At 40.5% G+C, this 15,509-nt stretch overlaps 1 protein-coding gene and 1 non-coding gene across 3 annotated transcripts in view; one reads left to right on the forward strand and one right to left on the reverse strand.

The window, feature by feature from the left end:
• Positions 1-15,509, forward strand: part of PCF11 (PCF11 cleavage and polyadenylation factor subunit) — a 103,153-nt gene that overhangs the window by 42,877 nt on the left and 44,767 nt on the right. The gene's annotated exons all lie outside the window — the stretch shown is intronic.
• Positions 419-491, reverse strand: TRNAE-UUC (transfer RNA glutamic acid (anticodon UUC)). Its single transcript has one exon. It is a non-coding gene; the product is annotated as a tRNA-Glu (tRNA).

The following is a 15,509-nucleotide window of genomic DNA, read 5'->3' on the forward strand; positions in this document are numbered from 1 at the left end:
TCTGGGCAAGGTGTCTGTGTCATTAAGAAGCAGAAGGGATATTGAACCTGGCCCTCCATGGCACGGTCACTGCAGCCTGCCTTGGAACTAACTCAATTGTGAAAAATACCTCATTTTATTCTGAGTGTGACTCCACATGTCTGTGCTGTTTTTCCACTAGATGGAAAGTTCTTGAAAGGCAGGAGCCGTTCATCAGTTTATCATTGGCTTCTGTCACGATGGCCGATACGTGGTAAGTGCTCAATAAAATTTGGTGACATCAATAGATGATTTTCTTTTAGCAATTGGATATTTATGAGATGTAAATGCTAGAAACTGCCATCTTTTCAAAAAAGTAGACTATTTTATTTTTAGTTTTTAATTTATTGGGGCTGCACCACACAGCTTATGGGATCACCATGTAGTTTGCAGGATCTTAGTTCCTGACCAGGGATTGAACCTGGGCCACGGCAATGAAAATACCGAGTCCTAACCACTGAACCACCAGAGAACTCCCAAGGTAGTCTATTTTAATTTCTGTCTTCATTGTACAAAACAATTTAAAAGGGAAAAAATGGAATTGTGATGGTAAACACTGTAGCCACATAACTCAGCAGCAAGCTGTTTTCTTTGATGTTTGGTTTTCTAGTGCATAAGAGAATAGTTCAAAACATTCTAAAAACATGTGCCTCCCCACATAGCTGACAGAGGCAAGTGTGAGACTAGCCCTGTTGGATTATCCTGTGAAACATTTCACTGGACGCCTCTTGTTTCTAGCTCCATTTGGACGGCTCAGAGCAGAAGTAGTTGGCCCCAGGCCTATTTGTGCCCAAAGAGTTCTGCCCCATGTCAGAGGATTTCTGACCCTACAGCTCAAGTGACCTGCCTCTCAGATGTAACAGCACTACACTTGCTGCAAAGCTCCCAGACTCTGGAAAACTGATATTTATTCTTTCCAGAGCAATCAGCAACTCCTAAAAGGCATTTGTTTAGAGCCAAACTGAAAGTTACTAGACGTTTTCCAAAACAGTGCTTAAAGCAATGCTTAGTTTATTGAATCTATAAAGAAAATTTTTATAGAAATTTTTTATTGGTCTCTGCTAATTTCCCATCTTTTCTGAAGGTGTGAGTCAACCAGTGGTGAACAAGGGTCAGGGGGTGGGATGTGGTTTGGGTTTATCAATTAGAACTTAAAACTTAGGCTTATCAACTTAGACTCTCAGAGAATTCCTTTACCAGCATCATCTGGGCAAAGCAGAAACGTATTAAAAAAGCAGACTGAAAGCAGGCAGACCAGAGTTTGAAACTAGTTTCTGTCAACAACCAGACATGTGACCTTGGGCAAATTGCTTAAGTTCTTTGAGGTTCTGTGTCCTCATTTTGCAATGTTGTGGCAAGAATTTGATAAATCATCATCAGCACACTTCCAGGTGTACTTTAAATGCTAAGTAAGTCTTATTGGGCTTCCCTGGTGTCTCAGATGGCAAAGAATCCTCTTGCAATGCAGGAGGAGCAAGAGACATGGATTTGATCCTTGGGTCAGGAAGATATCCTGGAGAAGGGACTGGCAGCCCACTCCAGCATTTCCTGGAAAATTCCATGGACAGAAGAGCCTGGTGGGCTGCTGCCCATGGGGTCGCAAAGAGTCAGACATGACTGAGAAACTAACACTTTGACATTTTCCAGGCTTATAGAGCAAAATGAGTTGAATAACATACTTAAGATGACTGGCATATGGAGGAGTTTAATAAACAACAATTCCCTCCCTACTCTCCACCTTTCTCACTTTCAGTTCAGGCTGTATGTTGCCCTTTGGTGATTTTTTCTCCTTCAAGGTTGCTCCCAAAGGTCACCAAAGACTATTTTTAACCAGATAAAAGAATTAATTAAGGCAAAAAGGAAATGTTTTCACTTTATCTTCCAAGCTCCAAAGGGATGGTCTTGTTTTCTGTTTGTTTGATCAAGACTAAACTGGCCCAATGCTGTTGAGCAGAGGAAATTTTTAATTTTGGTTTTAAAAGTGTTTCTAGTGTTGCAAAATAGATTAGAAACAAACAACAGAGAACAGCCGTTGCCAAACCATGAATTAGAATCTTCTTACACTTTTATTATGAGGGCACCATGGATCACTAACTGAGCACATATCTTTAATCTCTGACTAACATAGGTTAGAGTCCAAACTCTGTCATTTATTTTCCTTGTGAGATTGGGCAATTTACTTCATCAATCTGAGCCTTAATGTGCTTATCTGTGAAATGTAGTTAATAAGAGCATCCACCTCATAGCAACACTATTTTCAATACTCAAGACATAGAAGCAACCTAAATGTCCATTGACAAATGAGTGGGTAAAGAAGATATGGTATATATGTACAATGGAATATTACTCAGCCACAAAAAAGAATGAAATAATGTCATTTGCAGCAACATGGATGGACCTAGAGATTGTCATACTAAGTCAAGTAAATCAGACAGAGAAAGACAGATACTGTATGATATTACTTATATGTACAATCTAAAAAAAAAGGAACTTATTTACAAAACAAATAGACTCACAAACATAGAAGACAAACTTATGGTAACCAAATGGGATAGACGAGTTGGAGGTAGGAGGGAATAAGAATAAATTAGGAGTTTGGGATTAACATATACATACTACTTTATATAAATATATAACAACAAGGACCTATTTATAGCATAGGGATCCAAGATATTCAATATCTTATAATAACCTATAGTTCTTATATATATGAGCTTCCCAGGTGGCTCAGTGGTAAAGAATCTGCCTGTCAGTGCAGGAGATGCAGGTTCGATCCCTGGGACGGGAAGATTCCCTGAAGAAGGAAATGGCAACCCACTCCAATATTCTTGCCTGGAGAATTCCATGGACAGAGGAGCTTGGCAGGCTATACAGTTCATGGTGCCACAGAGAGTCGGACATGACTTAGCGACTAAACTGAAGTTGCTAGTGAACTTAGCAATATATATATTTATATATATATATATCTGAATCATTTTGTTGTACACCTGAAACTAACACAACATCATAATCAACTATACTTCAGTTTTTAAAAAAAGGTATCCACCTCTTGAGTTTTGTAAGGATTGAGTTAAATAATTATTGTAATTATTTACAATAGTGGGTAGCCTATCCTTTCTCCAGCAGATCTTCCTGACCCAGGAATCTAACTAGGGTCTCCTTCACTGCAGGTGGATTCTTTACCAACTGAGCTAGGAGGGAGGCCCAGTCCCATCGAGAGTCTACTTTTAATAAAGACGCTCCTGTTTCCTGTCCTCAGTTACACAGTCCTGTCTGACTCTTTGCGACCCCATGAACTGTAGCCCCCCTGGCTCCTCCGTAAGCACCACTCTGCTTACAGTGGTGCCTGGCATAAGGCTCAGTCTCAACACATTGTAGCCATTATTTTCATCATCTCACTTAATATAGCCCTACAAGGCAGCTTGATCATTATTGTCTCTATTTTACAGTCAAGGAAACAGAATCTTGTATGGTAAATATCAAAATATATAGCATATCACCAGGCAAATAGTAAAAGCTTTAAAAAAAATGAATAAATAAAAGCCATGTACCCCAACCTGTAGATCAAGATCTGTGATTAGAACTTAAAGTCAAGCACTGATCTTTTATACTCTGCAGGCATTTTGTGTGGAAACCAAAATGACCTATCAACCTGTCTGTCTACTCCCATGTGCTAGAGGATATGGCCAGATCCCCAAACAGCTAGCATGTGGGTGTTGTATGTGCTTAGCAAATATTTGCGAATCAACTAAGTGAAGCAGTGAGCACACAGAGGCCCTGTTCTGAATTTTTCCCATCAGGGGCTGGCATGCAGCTCCCATTCCTGATCCACCCACCCTGTCTCTTCATTGTGACTTCCTCACATTAAAGCTTCAGGAAAATCAACACAGGACCCCTCCTCACTGAAAGAGAAGGGGATGCATGCCTTCAATAAAACACTTGACCATTCCTGGAGATGTCAATCCTGCAAATGTCACACGAAGTCCAAATCTGGGCCAACTACATCTAATTGAGAAACTGTAGTAAAGCCTTTAAGGGCCTCTCAAGAGGTGCAGTGGTAAAGACGCAAGAGACAGGTTCAACCCCTGGGTTGGGAAAACCCCCTGGAGTAGGAAATGGCAGCCCACTCCAGTATTCTTGCCTGGACGATTCCATGGACAGAGGAGCCAGGGGGGCTACAGTCCATGGGATCCCAAAGAGCCAGACAGGACTGTGTGACTGAGCACATGGAAACAGGAGAGTCTTTATTAAAAGTAGACTCTTGATGGGACTGGGCCTCCCTCATTGCTCAGTTGGTAAAGAATCCGCCTGCAATGCAGGAGACCCTGGTTTGATTCCTGGGTCGGGAAGATCCACTGGAGAAGGGATAGGCTACCCACTCCAGTATTCTTGAACTTCCTTTGTGGCTCTGCTGGTAAAGAATCTGCCTGCAATGTGGGAGACCTGGGTTTGATCCCTGGCTTGGGAAGATCTGCTGGAGAAGGGAAAGGCTACCTACTCCAGTATTCTGGCCTGTAGAATTCCACTGTATAGTCCATGGGGTGGCAAAGAGTCGGACACAATTGAGAGACTTTCACTTCACTTGATGGGACTTACCTTCTGGCCCAGTGGCTAAGACCCCACACTCACAATGCAGGGAGCCTGGGTTTGATCCCCGGTCAGAGAGTTAGATCCTACATTAGCATGCTGCAACTAAGAGTTCTCATGCCACAACCAAAAATCCTGTGTGCTGCAACTAAGAGCTGGCACAGCCAAATAAATAAATAAATATTTTTAAAAGTAGGTACTTGAAAGATTGTAACATTTTGGGGGATGAACAGGACTCATGTTGTTTTGGAAAGGAGTATGGTTAAAGCCTGAGTAATCAATTGTTAAATTTTAAAGAACTTACTTGCTTCAGTGATGCATAGATCACAGAATGTGCCCAGTAAATGGTAGTTTCTGTTATCAAAGAAAGAAGGGCAAGAGTTGAGGCCAAATCCCTTAATAATAAGTTCTCATATCCAAAAGCTCAAGTACTCAGAAGATGGTCCTCAGAAACAGGATTTTACTTGTTATGTTTACAAAGAATTGCCTAGAAGACAGGCAACCACAATGTGATTAACTGTGAGATTTAGGGTTAGAAGAATCTAGGTCCCAAATCCCAACACCAACCTTTTTAGGGAGGGTGAACTTGGACTAATCACCTGTCATCTCTGAGATTTAGGTTCCCCATCTGAAAGTAATTCCCAGGATTTTTCTGAGTAATGAGAGAAATATGTGGATTATAGCCCTTTATAAACTGTGAAGTTCTCTTAAAAACACTGCAGCTGCTGCTGCTAAGTCGCTACAGTTGTGTCCGACTCTGTGCGACCCCATAGACGGCAGCCCACCAGGCTCCCCCATCCCTGGGATTCTCCAGGCAAGAATACTGGAGTGGGTTGCCATTGCCTTCTCCAGTGCATGAAAGGGAAAAGTGAAAATGAAGTCGCTAAGTCGTGTCTGACTCCTAGCGACCCCATGGACTGCAGCCTACCCGGCTCCTCCATCCATGAGATTTTCCAGGCAAGAGTACTGGAGTGGGGTGCCATTGCCTTCTCCGCTTAAAAACACTAACAAGTGCTTTTGTCTGTGGCCCTGTACCAGAGGTGCTCTAAAAAAGGGAACATGGCGCTGTATGTAAGGTGCCCATCACATGGGCTGCAGAGATCTCATGACTTCACAGCCACTCCTGTATTGGCTTCTGAGCCATGGATGGGGTGGAAGGGGACATGAAGGGGAGCTGTGACGTAGGAAGTTCCACATGAGCCTCCCCAGATCTGTTTAGCAAGGAACTCTTCACCATAGTTCACCCCCATCAGAAAAACTCATCTGCACTCTCAACTTTCTCACAAAAGAAATACCTCTTACAAAGGATCCAGAAACTTGGAGGAAGAATATTATCGCTCAGCACTTTGTCTTCAGAATATTCTTATGGTGACTTTTCATCTTCAGACTTTTTTCATCTTCATGTTAGAATGTTAGAAACAGTTGGTATGTTTCATGAGCTTTTTCTTACAGTGTGGTGTCATACACAGAGCTGTAAAGTGACTCAAGGCTTGGCTTCAAGGTCCTATCCTTTCATCAATACCACCTTCAGCAGGTCACTACTTCCTTTGAACTATGGCTGCTTCTCAGAACTAAGCAAAGCTATGAAGATAGAAGAAATATCACTTCTTAGCTCACATTTTTGCTCTCATGAGCCACAGTTTTAGTTCCCAATTAGATTTCCTCTTGAACCAGTCTCCAAATGATATTTCTTGAGTTATTCTAGTCTCCCCTATGGTTGTGACCTCCAACATGATCTTCTTCATCTGAGAGCTTAGTGCCAAGGCCTGAAACCAGCACACAATAGGTTCTCAGTACATGCTTCTTAAATGACCGACTATAGGAATCAACTTAACAGTCATTATAATCTCCTTGAGTGAAGCCCCCAAAGTACCTAGCACAGTGCAGAGTAGTTGCTCAGGAAACACAAATTGATTAATTCATTCACTCTGCATTTATTATCTCTTCCTCCTGCTTCATTTGCATCTTCTCATCTTTAGGAAGATGAAATTTCCTGCTATGTTTTCTGTTTCTCAACTGTCACCAACTGTTAGTACGAACTGCCGTCTTCTTGGAAAATCTCCCCCTATAGGTAGGGTTTCCACGTTAAGCAAAGAAAAATACATGTAGCTGTTGTTTAGTTGCTAGGTCATGTCTGACTCTTTATTGACCTCATGAACTGTAGCCCACCAGGCTCCTCTGTCCATAGGATTTTCCAGACAAGAATACTGGAGTGGGTTGCCATTTCATTCAGGGGATCTTCCCAACCCAGGAATTGAAACCACATTTCAACTCGAGTCTCCTGCTTGGCAGGAGGATTCTTTACCACTGAACCATCTAGGAAGCCTAGATACATCTGAAAAGGAATATATATATTCTTTTTCAGATTCTTTTCCTTTATAGGTTATTATAAGATATTGAGTAACTAATCAGTAGTTCCCTGTGCTATAAATAGGTCCTTATTGTTTATATACTTTATATAAAGTAGTGTGTATATGCAGGCGGTCTCCTGCACTGCAGGCAGATTCTTTACTGACTGAGCCACCAGTAAAGAAAAATACATGACACCAAGTTAAAAATGAATTTCAGATAAACAGTGTATAATTTTTTTAATGTCAAGGGATCCCATACAACATTTGAGTCATACTTACCCTATTTTTTTTTTTTTTACTGTTCATCTTAAATTCAAATGTAACTGGGATCTATTATTTCATCTGGCATCCCTACTTAGAGGGTCTCACCCCAACCATCGACACCAACATAAAAGCTGTCATTTCGCAAAATTACACCATTTAGGCTCCGTGATCATTAATTAGTCATTGCCCAAATATGCCTAAGGAGACAGCAAGCTGGTTGATTTTCCTTCAAGACCAAACCCTGCTCCCAGTCATATGTTGGGGAAGACAGAATCAAGTCTTTCAGTTCTCTTACTAATCTCAAACTTCCTTCCTTTCGCCAGTGAGCTGCTCTCGCTCTCTCCTCTGATCCATGGGATCGTAGAAATATTCCATCAGCACCCAGAAATTAGAGCATGCCAACACTAAGCTTAGGTTTCCCCTTTTGTGCTGCCCCCAAAATCAGTTTATCCTTCCAAATCTCCCTGCTGTCATTGAAAACTGTCATTGAAACAGAAACCTTACCTCTTTCTCCAGACACAGGAGACGGTTTAACCTCTATCTTTTGTATGTCTCCTCCTCTTGTACTTATTAAGTCACAAACTCCTGGGTTTGTTCTTGTTGCTGTTTCTTTGTTTTGTTTTCCCTGTGGAAACATTTCCTGGACCTGCCTCTTCTATTCCACCTCTTCAGCCAGTCATGCCAATTTAGTATGTCATCACCTAGGGCCTGGATTGCAGCAACAGCATCCTAGCTCTTCTGGGTCCCTGCATCTATGCAACTTCTAGTAAATTTACATTATATAGTGCCCTCTTCCCATGTGGGATTCCCTTTTGAGAGAAGTTGGTGTGAGTCTCTTTCCTGTTTAACAAATCAATATCAAGCTTCATAGCCCAGCCTTCAAGGTCTCAAACTTATAGTTATTTTTCTCCATGTCTGCTGTCTTTAGACTGATGCAATCCAATTTCTATTTGCCAGTCCCTGCTTCTGGCAGCGCCAACTCCATCGCTGCATTTGCTTTGAGTCCCTAAATCCCTTCCTTGTCTTCCTCTGGGTCAATCCACATCCCTTGCCTCCTTCAAAACCCAGCCCATTAGAAGATAACAAAGCCATCCTTAGGATAAAGAAGGTCTTTCCAAACAAAAGAAAGCAAAAGAACATAAAAGGAAACATATAAAGAGCTTAAAAGGAAAGAAAGCAAAAGAACATAAAAGAAAAAAGGAATTGTGCAATAAATTTGATTACCCAAGAATGAAAAAATCTTTATGTCGAAACATCCTATAATCAAAACAAGAGAAACTAGGGAAAATGTTTGCCAAGTACAACAAAGTTAATATTCTTGATATAATTTTTCAAATCAGTTAGAAGCAGACTTTCCCAAAGAAAATAAAGAAAAAAGACCAGTGTATGACACACAAAATAAAAAGAGTTCAAGGCCAAAAACATGAAAAACAATAAAGCTTCAGTAGTAATAGAGAAATGTAGATTAAAATAACAATGAGCTTCTCTTTCCCTTTATCGGATGGGTATCTTTTAAAAGAATGCCACTCAGTGTTGATATGATTGCAAGAACAGAAACTTACATACACACTTTAGCAATCATTTTCAGGATGTTCTTTCTTGTACTACTTTAAAATTACATAGATTTGAAAAAAAAATATTGCTTTTTTATCTTATTAAGAGTGTTTTCGTTTTCCTACAATAAATATGTGTCTTTTATAGTTAACGATATACACAAATACATTTCTTAAAATCCTATGAAAATTAAAGGGAAGATGAGGAGCGAGAAAAAGGAAAGTACACTATCATAACTCTGCTAGACATGGTTTGGGAATCCCTGGTGGTCACTAACCAGCTGTGATTAACCTCTCAAGTCTAGAATCCTCACCTCAGAGAGCTGTTGTTAAGATGGAAACAAAAAATAGTATGTTACCTGTTGCCACAGTACCTCGCATTCTGTAAATATTCAAAGAATGGTAGCATCTGTTATTATTCTGTTGTATCCTCAGCATAGAGTTTCAGTGTTCTACACATAGTAGGTGCTAAATTAAAATATCTGACTGATCGTGTGATTTTATCTGGACTTTTAATATTTTTCTCTACTGATCCTGGACCCTCTTTCCTCTTTTCCTTTCCTCCTGCCTCTTTCACATCTGTCTTTCCATCCCCTTTCTCCTTCTCATTATACTCCATGTCTTACGGAACAATCTTTCGCAAGTGATCTGAACATTTTTCAAAATCCAACTCCAAAAGCCACTGACTTGTCAGCCTTACCTGAAGGTCAGCAACAATGACAGTGGTTCCCAGTCTTCTCTTCACTCTTGCTTCTTGTTTAGTATATACCTGGCCTAAAACACCGGTACTCAGGATGCCTCCTATGCTTGACTGTGGCTCAGTCTGTTCACATGGTGCTTCCTGGTGGCTTGTGACAAGTTTGTCTGCTAGCCTTTTCTTTCCTCCAGGCTGAAGCTAATTCTGTTTCTTATGATGCTTACTGCATGTTCATGTTCATCAGTCTTATAAAGTTGTTTACAGCATTTGTTAGTCAGCAAAATATCCCCCTTTCCTGTCCTCCCCCTTTCATCCCTTCCACTCCTTCACCCTCCCCTTCTGAAAATATAATCATTAATAATTGTTTATTTTGCTCTGACAGAAATTTGTGTTTGCTTTGGGAAAGCAGGATGAATGCTTTTGTGCCTATGACTCATAGGCATTATATTGACAATGTGTGTACCTGTGTGTTCAGTCGCTTCAAGTCATGTCCAACTCTTTGTGGCCTGCCAGGCTCCTCTGTCCATGGGATTCTCCAGGCAAGAATACTGGAGTGGGTTGCCATGCCCTCCTCCAGGGGATCTTCCTGACCTAGGGATTGAACCCACGTCTCCTGCATTGCAGGTATTCTTTACTGCTGAGCCACCAAGGAAGCCCAATATTGACAATACATCCTTGTATTATTTCAGAAACATACTAACCACTTTAGAAGGCAACTGATCACAGCAGGATGTAATCCCACAACAAGCTCTGAATTCCCTCCCACTCCCACAGCCTCATAATTATTAAAGTGTGTGATTATGGGGTGTGTCATTAGACTAGATTGGAATTCTGTCTTCAATACTGTACAGCCACAGGTAATTCACCATCCTCTCTGAGCTTTGGCTTCCTCATCTATAAAAAAAAATGATGATGTTTATCTCAAAAGGTGGGAATTAAATGTATGTAAAGCATGTAACAGACAATCTAACACAGGGTAGGTGTAGGGACACTCTGACACAAAGGGAAACGTGAATTTCCTTTCCAAATTCATTCATTCCATGGGGATTTATAATCCAGTAGAAAAAACCAAGACTTCAGTAGATGAAGTAAACACTAAACATAGTCAAAATGAATTTATTAAACACATAGCACATACCATGTGCCAAGCACTCTATTAAAAGCACTTTACAAACCCAGGGATCAAACCCAGGTCTCCCACATTGCAAGTGGATTCTTTACCAATTGAGCCACCAGGGAAGCCCTTACAAACATGACCTAATTTAATTTTCACAATAGTGTGAAAGTACATTTAATTTTCACAGGTACTATCATAACTCTGTTTTAAGCTGAGGAAACTAACATCCCACTGGTCCCACAGTTAGGAAGAGGCGAAGCCCAAGCTGTCTGGTACCAGTGTCCATGCTTATAATCACTGCGTCATAATTTTCTTACTCATGCCTTGCACATGGTAGGAACCAAAGAAATATCTTCAAGTCTATCCTAACCTTTCTGACCAAATCAAAGAGTAGTGATCACACATTCCCAGAAAAATACCTTTTACCTATTCTTTGATCAAAACAATTGACTCCTTTGCAGACATGCTAAAAGTCCAACCCAGCCTGGTGCAAAGGAACCAAACTAGGGTATTTTTTATTTTTTTACTGTCAAGATGCTAGTTCCCCTAGGACCAGTGACTCTATAATAATAAATATTTTAGAGTGTGAAGAGGTTGCCTTTTTTTGAAGGTCCCTTTGGACTCCACAGATTCTCTCAGAAAGGTATCATTTGGTAAGCCCCTTTTATATTTGCTTTCTCATTTAATTCTCACAACTACCTTACAAAGTATCTTTTATAGACCTAATTTATACTGACAGAGAAATGGGGGCTCATAAATGGTCAATTCCCAAGGTCATCCTAGCCAGGAAGTATTTAGGATTTGAACTTTGAACTGTCTGAAGCTCTATTGTCCTCCTCTTGGAAATATCTATACGACTGCCCTTGGCACCTGTGGATTCAAGAGTTCTGAGTACTTGTGTGAACCCAGGTGTGCTCATTTAGAAGCACTCTGTGTTCTCAATCAGTGAAGGAGTAACTCTGGCAATAACATTTCCTCTTAATTCAGAGCATTTTAAATCTCCAGGACACCAAGGTAGTAGCTCTGATTTAGTCATGATAAGGGACAGAGGATATTTTGTTCTACCCAGTCTGTGACTTTATCCATCAAATTAATGATACCAAAATACTTCAAAGGTTCAGACAGCTAGAGAAAGACAAACTGTAGAAGCCCTGGGCTTCAATTGTATTTAACCCTGGTTCAATAATATTAACATCTCATCTTGCTGGGAAACTTTTGTTGTGAGTGCCTCTTTAAGACATTTGAGGATGTGGCTAGGAATATACTTTATACCTCTAGTGTTGATATTTCTTATTGAAATCACTACAGACAGTGACTTAAAAATTTTTTTATTGAAGTATGGTTGATGTACAATATTATGTGTTTCAGGTGTACAGCCTAGTGATTCACAATTTTTAAGGCATGCTCCATCTATAGTTATTATAAAATATTGGCTATATTCCCTGTGTTTTACAATATGTTCTCATAGTTTATTTGTTTTATGCATAGTAGTTTGTACCTCCTAAAATCCTACCCTTAACTTGCCTCTCCCTGCTTTCTTCTCCCTGCTGATAAACACTAGTTTGTTCTCTATATCTGTGAGTGTGTTTCCTTTTTGTTATATTCATAGTTTTATTTTTCAGATTACACATACAAGTGCTATCATACAGTATTTGTCTTCCTCTGCCTGACTTATTTCACTTAGCATAATTATCTCCAAGTCCATCCATGTTGGTGCAAATGGCATTATTTCATTCTTTTTTTATGACTGAATAGTATTTCATTGTATGTATCTGTTGTTGTTCAGTTGCCAAGTTATGTCTGACTCTTTGCAACCCCATGGATTGCAGCACACCAGGCCTCCCTGTTCCTCACTATCTACTGGAGTTTGCTCAAGTTCATGTCCATGTATGTATCTACCACACTTTTTTAATACATTCATCTGTTGACACTGCCTTTCCTTGAAGTAAACAATGTAACCATTAGAAGTTCCACAAATTTATGTTTTGTTTTTTGGCTGTGCTGGTTCTTTCTTGTGGTGCACAGTCTCTTCATTCTGGTACACAGGCTTCTCTAGTTGTGGCACGCGGGGCGGGCTTAGTTGCCCCTCAGCATGTGGGATCTTAGTTCCCCCACCAGGGATCAAACTCATATACCCTGCTTTGGAAGGCTGATTCTTAACCCCTGGACTACCAGGGAAGTCCCCACAAATTTATATTTTTAAACAGAACCTCAATTCTGTTCAAAAAGAAATTTTAAAACAATGTCATTTACTGTGTTGAAGTATAGTTGATTTACAGTGTTGTGTTAAATTCTACTGTACAACAAAGTGATTCCATTATACATATACACATTCTTTTTTCATATTCTTTTCCATTATAGTTTATCATAGGATATTGAATATAGTTCCCTGTACTATACAGTTGGGGCTTCCAAGATGGCTCTAGTGGTAAAGAACCCACCTGCCAATGCTGGAGAGGTAAAGTGATGCAGGTTATCCCTGGGTCGAGAGATCTCCTGGAGGAGGGCATGGCAACCCACTCCAGTATTCTGGCCTGGAGAATTCCATGGACAGAGGAGCCTGGCAGGCTGCAATCCATGGAATTGCAAAAGAGTATAACAACGTCCAGAAAATAACATCAAATCTATGAATTCACTGGGAGTAATCTAAAAGGGGGTGGCTTCTCCAGTGGCTCAGCAGCAAAGAATCTGCTTGCAGTACAGGTAGCTGCGGGAGACACAGGTTTGATCCCTGGGTCAGGAAGATCCCCTGTAAAAAGGAATGGTAATCCACTCCAGTATTCTTGTCTGAAGAATCCCATGGACAAAGGAGCCTGGCAGGGTCCATAGGGTCGCAGAGTTGGACAAGACTGAAGCGACTTAGCACGTACACACACACAATCTCTTTGTAAATACACCTTCTCTAATTTTGAGAGCACCAACTGCTTCCTGTTGGGATCTTCACTATTATGCTTCTTAATGTTCATTTTCCCCTTCTTTGGAAGCAGAATGCTCATTTTTTACCTGAGTTCATTGTTACACAGAGGAGCCTGGCAGGCTACAGTCCATGGGGTCGCAAAGAGTCGGACACAAGTGAGCAACTTCATTTTTATTGTTACACAGCTGAAAAACTACATTTCAAGTTTCCCTTGTAGCTAGGCAGAGTCACAATAAGTAGAAATGCTATAGATTCTTCTTATTTTTTTCCCCTGGTACGTAAATTATTTTTGAGGTTTGAGATCTCCATTTACAGAATTTAGTTGATAACAGATTCAAAAACCAAACTTCTTGACCTCTCAATGTTAAGTAACTAAATGTACAAAAGAACTACTATTAAATAGCATATAAAAAGCTATAAATTATCCTTATATCTTTCTAAAAGGCTCATCCTTCTCTAGTCTTCCATCCTGCTCTCTAAATGATGATATGATTCCTGGAGCTCTAGTATCTATTTTGGAACATGAGGGTTAGAGTCACACACTAGACTTGGTAGAGTAGAATGTTAGAAAGGACCGCGGTCTCTGGTAACTTGATAACTGGCCATAACAGCCTTGGACTGCCTATCTCTTTCACATGAGAAATAAACTCTATTGTTTAAGTTCCTGTTGTATTAGGTTTTTCTGTTATGTACAGCCAAACAAATTCTAAATAATGCATTTCTGGAACTAAAATTTTATATTGTGGTAGCTACCTGTTTACACAACCCTTATCACTCACTAATGTACTTTTTTTTTTTTATTGCCTGCTTCCTTCCACTAGAATGTAGGCTTCTTAAGGGCAGGGTGTGTGTGTGTGTGTGTGTGTTCAGCTGTGTCCAGCTCTTTGTGACCCTGTGGACTATAGCCTGCCAGGCTCCTCTGTCCATGGGATTCTCAAAGCAAAACTACAGGAGTAGGTTGCCATTTCCTCCTCTGGGGGATCTTCCTTACCTAGGGATGGAATCTACATCTCCTGTATTGGCAGGCAGATTCTTTACCACTTGAACCATCAGGAAAGCCCTTAAAGGCAGGGACTTGGCTTATTTTGTTGTATTCCAGCCCCTAAAGCAGTGTTCACCATATAGGGGCTCATACATATTTGTTAAATGGTGTCTAGTGCAAACTGCAGAGGGGGAACTGCTGATTGAAGGAGTGACATCAGGAAGTATAATGTTTGTATTCATTAACTTACGTGAAAGATAGTGAAAGTGTTAATTGTTCAGTCCTGTCGGACTCTTTGCAACTCCATGGACTGTAGCTCATCAGGCTCCTCTGTCCATGGAATTCTCCAGACAAGAATACTGGAGTGGATTGCCATTCCCTTCTCCAGGGGATCTTCCCAACCCAGGATTGAACCCAAGTCTCCCACGTTGCAGGCAGATTCTTTACTGTCTGAGCCACCATTGAACGATAACAACTTAGTCATGCTGTTTCACACTTCCGTGCTTTTGCTCCAGCTGCTCATTCTGACAAGAATGTCTTTTCCCTTGTCATGCTCCTACTCATATCTCAAGTTTTAACTTAATCACCACTGCCTCTGGGACACTACCCACAAGGAGAGTTGATCTTCCTTTATGCAACTGTATTTCCAATTCTCAATTGAATTATAGCACTTATCACCCCGCACTACAATTGATTTTTTACATCTCTGCCTCCCCAACTAGACTCTGGACCTTGAGGGTAAAGTCTATGACTTATTTATCTCTGTTTTTCCCAGTGCTTAGTCTAATTCCTGGTTCATGTTTGGGTTCAGTACATGTTTGCTGAGTTGTTAGCAAGATGACAGGTCTGAGGCTGTGATTTGCTTCTGCTAATTGCTATAAAACCATAAAAATACTTTTGGATAACTTGATTTATGGGGGAAAAAATTAACTGTATTGGATCAGCTGAAGGACAATCTGGATTCTAGTTCCAACCCCAGAACTTCCTACCCAATGACCTCTTTGAGTATGTTTCACCTCTTTG

The sequence above is a fragment of the Giraffa tippelskirchi genome, chromosome 10 (genome assembly GCF_054371585.1).
Source record: "Giraffa tippelskirchi isolate mGirTip1 chromosome 10, T2T-mGirTip1v1.2.pri, whole genome shotgun sequence".
Lineage (NCBI taxonomy): Eukaryota > Metazoa > Chordata > Mammalia > Artiodactyla > Giraffidae > Giraffa > Giraffa tippelskirchi.